This window comes from Mytilus trossulus, chromosome 9, assembly GCF_036588685.1.
Source record: "Mytilus trossulus isolate FHL-02 chromosome 9, PNRI_Mtr1.1.1.hap1, whole genome shotgun sequence".
Lineage (NCBI taxonomy): Eukaryota > Metazoa > Mollusca > Bivalvia > Mytilida > Mytilidae > Mytilus > Mytilus trossulus.
The window spans coordinates 13540758-13548644 of NC_086381.1; positions in this window are offsets into that span (position 1 = coordinate 13540758).

A 7887-nucleotide genomic window follows, 5' to 3' on the forward strand; every position below is an offset into this window, starting at 1 on the left:
ACTAAACCATCAACAGCCAAATAACTAATGAGCTAACTCGCACACACTGTATTGGTGTCTTTGTATACCAATAGCGCGGACCTCAAAGAGAGCAGCATAGCAACAACGCGTCTCATAACAACAAAGGATAAAAGGATGGTTTGCCATGTAGTTTTCATTAACGCATTGTTCTAACGGGTAATTTATTATGGATTAAAACTTAACATCGATTAACATAAATTGTCTTATGCTTAAACAGATATTTTTACGAAATTATAACTGAACAACATTTTTTAAGATAGTTCATCATGCAAATTTTTAACAATCATGTTTTATTATTACTGTATGAAATCTTATCTTTACGTGTTCTTAAAAAGGGAAAAAAATTGCCACTTTGGAATAAGGAATTAGTTTCTGAAATACAACAGAAGAAAGCCTAATTAATAGAAATAGAGATGTTAGAAATACCAACCTTGTTTTCATACGCATTCACAGTCGGGTTTTTTTTTCAAAACGGGGACATTATACGCAATACCTTGTATGCATAAAGAGAATGCCACGCCCCTGCAGGTTAGAAATCCCTTCTATTAACTCCGTTAGTGGCCTGGTTTACGCGAAAGTTCTGCCTACATCCAACATGTTCTCTTCATTTAGTGGCAGTCTTAATTTCCTACTGTTCATTCAGGTCTTACAACTTTCAGAACGTTACTAGTTTCTTGTGTACTTGTTCTAGACCTAAATATGAATCAGATATTTGCCATTGCTCGTTATGCATTACAAAAAAAACACTGATTTTTCGCAGTATTCAGTTAAGGTTATTCCCCTTGAATTGACAAAGTGTAAATTTCTTATATGTTTTTAAATTCTTAAAAATTATATATCGTTATTATAGATAAACTAACTTTAAATAGACTGAACAAAACTTGGCTTGAACATTGACTGCAAATATTGGCTGACAAAAGCAATTCTGAACTCTGCTCATCAAAGTTTGAAAACGGCCAAAGTGAAAACATTCTACAAATGCTTGTGAAGGTCAAAGGAATTCTGAATCCGAATAGAGAAATAGTGTTAATTTTGGTTTTAGATTGGTGTGAATAAAGGAAGATGTGGGATCAAACGCAATAATTTTATTTAATTTTCTGTGCTTTAACGCCACGTTTAAGCAACCATTTTGGACTTTTTTTTATAATCCTGGTACTTTTGATAACTATTGTGGCAGCCAGTTTTTATTATAGGTGAAGAAAGTCGGAGTGCATGAGACTCATCAGTGATGCTCAGATCAAACATTTAAAAGCCAAAAAAGTATAAAATTGAATAGCATTCAGGACCTAAAATTCCTAACAGTTATGCCAAATACGGCCAAGGAAAGATATACAATTGTTAGATCTCATTCCTGTCCTTTTTGTACTGTCGTCAGTCGTAATTGTACTCAAGTAAATCTTGTCCCATTTGTTATCATGAGAGATTACATGTTTAGAGTGCTCAGCCCCTTCCCCTATACTCTGGGACAGTGATGTAACAGCACATCATAAGAACAAGAATGTTCACTCTCTTCCCCTATACACTGGACAGTGACGTAACGCCACATCATAAGAACAAACTGTAAAAATCTGTCAATTACTTCATATCTGTATTTAGATTTATCAATAGTTAAAAAAAACATTTGGTAATTGTGTATATTTCATATTTGGTCAGTGTGTGTTTTATTCTAAATACCCGGTCAGTAGACATTGTTTATCTTAAATTTAAATACACGATAGGATGTTGAGTTCCTTTAAAAAAAAACGGCATATTTTCTTAATTTAACATACATTGCCAACATATATGATTGTAATGTGTTCATATTTAAAAACAAAACATGATTAGAGTCTAAAACTATGTTTAAACTCCATATGTTAAGTTAGTCGTAAAGATAAGTTCGTCACACAATGTGCTAGTGACCTATATATTTGGTAATATAATTCCATATGATGCTCGCGCTTAACATTTTGATATCACTAGTACACTGTCCAATTAATATTACCGCCCTACTCTCTGATATTGGTAAATTAACAACATATTGCATACAGTAACGTCAGAAAGTTCAGAGAGTATAGATCTTGTTCAATGTTTCAATCTCCTAAAAATGAAAAAAAAATTCGTGTCGAAAAAATTAACTAAAAAAATACAACAACAAAAAAATCAGGAGTTGAAACTATTAAAAAATCAACCGTTCACAAAACACAACATTGAAACTTTGTAGCAAGTCGTTATATATGCATTCAATATACATTTACACTTCAACCATCTATTCTAAGTGTAAAATACTGCTAATTATTTCATCTGACTGGTCATATAACAGTATGGTGATGAAGATGCAACAACCTTCAGATACAAATGTATCACTTATGGTTTCTGTAAACGTAAGCCAGAACATTATTAGAACCTACTATTTGCGTATTACCATTTACATATTAAACCAAAAAATTGTGATATTATAAAGTTGACCTAATTCTGATTTTAAAAAGTACACATGAATTCAATATCAGAACTTTGAAATTGTTTGTCATATAAGTACATGGAACTGTTATAGTTTGCCAGTAAAAATCTTATTGAAGTCATTCTTTATACTGTCTGGAGTTACATTGAAAGTAAAGGGTTTTAGCATAGATCTTTCCAACTTGAATTTCTATGTAATTTGACTTTTCAAAATCAAAATATTATTAGGAACGTCTTTGAGAAAGCATGTCAAATGTTATTTGCTTAGTTTAGTTTAAACATATTTATTTATAGTGGATTGGGAAACAAGTTTTGCTTTTCTAAGTGAAATTTGAGTTATGTAATTCAAAAACTAATGGAACTGTTCTGATTTCTTATTATTCAATAAATGATGAATTTAACGAATTGCATTGACAAATCTGCAACATGTAAATCTTTGTAGGATAAGGGAGAATAAAATAGACGTCCTTTGTAATATCATAAAGTGATGTTTTTCTACCACTTAGTAAAATGCAATATATAATTAATATTGTCTTCTTAATTCCTCCATCCTCGAGTAATAACTTGAAATATTTCATTTTCCCATTGAAGATCAAAGATGAGAATACTTTCCTTCTAGGTTCTATGGTTACATCAGTCCCACCATTCAAGGCTTTCAAATCGTCGGTAACAACGTTGAAGGAAGGGAACGTACATGTATGCGCACCAAATCATGGCAGAGTAATCAGTTTGTTGATGGTGGCCATTACTTGATAGAAGAAGAAGGAAAATACTACTAAGTTTTATGAGCATTGACATTTAACTTAGTCGAAGTCGAAAAACATTCAATTCCTTGTTGTCTGTGTAGTACTGTCATAGTTCTTATTGCATTCTTCGCCAAAAATTGATTACTGAATATTTGATTGGGTAAATAATAGGAGCATGATTGATTCTTGCAAAAAACAAAGGCGATATAAGAATCCAAGCCTTTCAAAATCATGCTAACGAACATACTTATATACGCTGGACATTGAAGTATATATAGGTCACGTGTGGTGTTTCTATAACGTCATAAACATGTCATAACTTTCATGTTTGACTTAAAATGGCCATGTTTTGCATTTTTTTTGCATTTTGTTGTCAAAAATATATACTAGTATCAGCAACAGTTTTATCAAAAACGATATTTCGGACATATCAACATCTACGGAAAATATTTTTTTGTGCGAATAAAAAGTTTTCATAAAGCTGTTGCATATATATAAATATGAATGAGAACATAAAAATTAAGGCTATCTGGCAGATTGTGCCGTTTTGCACTAATGATAAAAAGTTTGAAGCGCGAGTTACAATCTATAAGACAAAATTGACTAATACAGATACTAATGTCTGACAGAATGAAGTGCAAACATCTTAAAGATGTTATGTTATATATTTTGTTGAATCCAAGGTGCCAAAAAAGTGACACTCTCTCGGATTTTTTTTTATAAACCTGCCAAAACGTTAGTTAATAAATCTGTTAACATCATGCAGATTAACTCCTTTGTGTTGGATATTGCTATCTTACCCAGATGCATCATCACATAATCGGGGGTGACCATAGACCATTTACTATTGAGAATCGAACTAGAAAGTAAAATTTAAAATTCGCAATGGAATATTTTATAGCACATGAGTGAAAGATCTAAGAATAGTATGATGCATCTTCTCATCATTTAGGATATTGGATATGTTTCTTTCGTCGTAACTACAATCACCTTCCCTTTCATGAATGTGACCGAATTATACTATTTACCGGATTAGCTATCACATAAGCAAGCAACACGACAGGTGCCAAATGTAAAGCAGGATCTACTTACCCTTCCGGAGCACATGAGATCACCCCTAGTTTTTGATGGGGTTAGTGTTGCTTATTCAATTGTTTTATGTTGTGTCATATGTACTATTGTTTTTTTCTGTTTTTTTTCCATTTATAGCCATGGCGTTGTCAGTTTATTTTCGATTTATGAGTTTGACTGTGCCTCTGGTATCTTTCGTCCCTTTTTCTTGATATAAATGTATGCTGTGAAGTTTCCTGTAAGTTTCTTTAAAATGGTTGGTCGCATAATTTAACACAGGGATTATATAATAGCTTAACTCTCGTTTTCCTCAAGGTGAATCAAAAATAAAATGAAGTTATGTGTGCTTATTTGAATTCGAGCGTCACTGATAAGTCTTTTGTAAACAAAACGCTTCTGGCGTATATACCAAATTATGTCCTGGTATCTACGATGAGTTTATTTGGACACCATCACGAATTGGTGGATCCATACGATGTGTCTTTGACCAAACTAGCCAAGGACATTTTTACCACATGGTAGATTGTGGTTTGTCATTATGTCGTCTAATCTTTTAATTACCAATGTGACTTATTCCCGATTGTGACTGCTTTGCTGAGTATGAATTCGCATTACTATAAGACGTGGTACGGTACTTGTCTATCCCAAATTCATGTATTTAGTTTAAATGTTTAATGTTATATTTGTAATTCTCTTCGGATTTTGTCAAATGTGTTGACGTCTTTTCTTTGGCCCTCAATGCTCTTCAACTTCGTACTGTATTTGGCCGTTTTAACTTTTTTTGATTCGAGCGACACTGATGAGTCTTTTGTAGACGAAACGCGCGTCTGGCGTATATACTAAATTTAGTCCTGGTATCTTTGATGAGTTTATTCTATTATATTTATGTTATGGTAAAGAAAATTAATCACCACCTTCATTTATTATATTTGATTTCGTTCAACGTAATCAGTACGATATTTTACGTTTGAAGTTAGAATCAAAACAAACCGGACATAGCTTTATAATATAGTTAATTGCTACCTTAGTTTGCTATTAATAAGTATTGAAATGAATGTGCTTTGTTATTAAATGCAATATCGGTATGTAGTTAAAATATATAATCTTAAATCAATCCTAATTCTATCTTATTCATTCTAATGTGACGTCATTTTTCGTTTTTTGATGATCTGTTTTACAAATTCAAATGACGTCATGTTTTACAGTTTCAAATATGACGTCACTTGGCGTTGAGGTTTAAACTTATTCGGATGTGTCTACTTTTGTGTTTCAAATGTCTGCTTATGTAATGTATTTCAGTTGTTTCCTGTAATTAGTTAATACTTCAGTTTTATCATGTTCATCTTTTGTATAGTCATTTTATAAAATTTACTGTTTGCAAAAGTATAAATTATTCTAAATAATAGGGATGTTCTGGTAACTAACAGAAAACCCTTCCCGTTTTTGGCACAACTTTTTTTATCTTTTGGTCCTCGTTGCTGGTCAACTTTGTACTTGTTTCGGCTTTCAAAATATTGTATCTGGGCGTCACTAGTAGGTCTTGTGTGGACAAAATGCACCTCTGGCGTATTAAAATTTTGAACTTGTTGCCTTTGATTGGCTGTTGTTCGTGTGATTCTTTGTCATTTGTGTTCTCCAATCTATTTATATTGTAGTCCTGTTGTGTTGTGTTGTCATTTTGATGTTATATTTCACATTGCCATAAAAGTGCGAGGTTTGGCACGCCACAAAACCAGGTTCAACCCACCATTTATTCCTTTTAAAAATGCCCTGTACCAAGTCAGGAATATGTCCATTGTTATATTATAGTTCGTTTCTGTGTGTATTACATTTTAACGTTGTGTCGCTTGTTTCTCTTATTTTTTAGTGTAAATTCACATTGCGATAAGACGTGTCACGGTACTTGTCTATCCCAAATTCATGTATTTGGTTTTGATGTTATATTTGTTATTCTCGTGGGATTTTGTCTGATGCTCAGTCCGTTTCTGTGTGTGTTACATTTTAATGTTATGTCGTTGTTCTCCTCTTATATTTAATGCGTTTCCCTCGGTTTTAGTTTGTTACCCCGATTTTGTTTTTTGTCCATGGATTTATGAGTTTTGAACAGCGGTATACTACTGTTGCTCTTATTTATTTAAGATAAACCAGATTTTTTAAATTTTGAATACAGTTACATGTAATATGGTAGAGACACAACAGCTACATAATTTACCATTAGTATTACAACTTTTTACTTTTAGTCATTAGGACTAACAAAGTTAGAACTCTATTCATTATATAACCTAAAGGGATGACTGGGTTATTGATATATGATAATCCCTTGGCTGCTTCTATCCAACAACAAAACCCTGACGTTCGTTTCGCTTCGTGAGATGTATATACATGCATAAATTTCTACGTCCGTTCATAATTCGAATGGGGCATTAAATCTGATTCTGTGTATAAAACTAAAGAGTGCATAGCAATTTGCACTATAGAATTTTTTTGAAAAACTCCTTTATAGGTTCGCACAATTTGTTGCTTATTGTTGCATGATCTTGCATTGCAAGATGTCTAGCCTTCAAAACACACTCTTTTTTCAGTGTTAGTCGAAATTTCCCAGGCCGGATTCAAACCGGTCGACCGACTTTGTAGTGCCTAACTATTGCGTCTAAATTCGATATATTCTTGATATAAAGTATCAATTATAGTTAACTCTAAATTGTCTATAAAACATTATCACAAACTTTGTAAAGCCAACTTTTTTTTCAAATACACAGCTCATATACCAAAATCTCCAAAGCTGGACACTTTTGTACATATAGGTCACTTGTGAATATCTATTATATGGTAATTTCTATAAATTTTCTGTTTTCAAAACTGAATTCTACGAAAAAAATAAGGATCAGTCATTATCTTCTTATCCCAGGCATAGATTACCTAAACCGTATTTGGCGCAACTTTTTGGAATTTTAGGTCCTCAATGCTCTTCAACTTTGTACTTGTTTGCCTTTTTAACATTTTGGATCTGAGTATCACTGATGATTCGTATGTAGACGAAACGCGCGTCTGACATATTACATTATAATCCTGGTACCTTTGATAACAATTTACACCACTAAGTCGATACCACTGCTGTTAGACGTTTCTGTTGTGAGGGTATCACCAGCACCGTAGTCAGCACTTCGATGTTGACATGAATATTCATTATATGGTCAATTTTATAAAATATCTGTTTTCAAAACTGAATTTTCGAAAAACTATAGATTTTCGTATCCCAGGCATAGATTACCTTAGGCAGCAACCATTTTATTTTCGGGGGTGGGGGGGGGGGGGGGGGGGGGGGGGGGGCTATGTTTATTTTTGGGGAAAAAAAATTGTCCAGAAAAAAAAACCCATAGCCAAAGGTAACGTAAGATGGCCATGTCTTGCATTTGTTTGGATAAAAAAATATATCAGCAACTGTTTTACTCAAAAATATATTTTATTTTGCGCGCATCAACATCTTAGAAAATCGTTAAGCAAAGTAAATGTTTTGATGAAGCTGTAACTCACATCTACATATGAAAAAGCAGATCTTAAAGTGAGGCTACTTTGTCAGATTGTGTTGTTTTACAATAAAAGTTATAAGTTT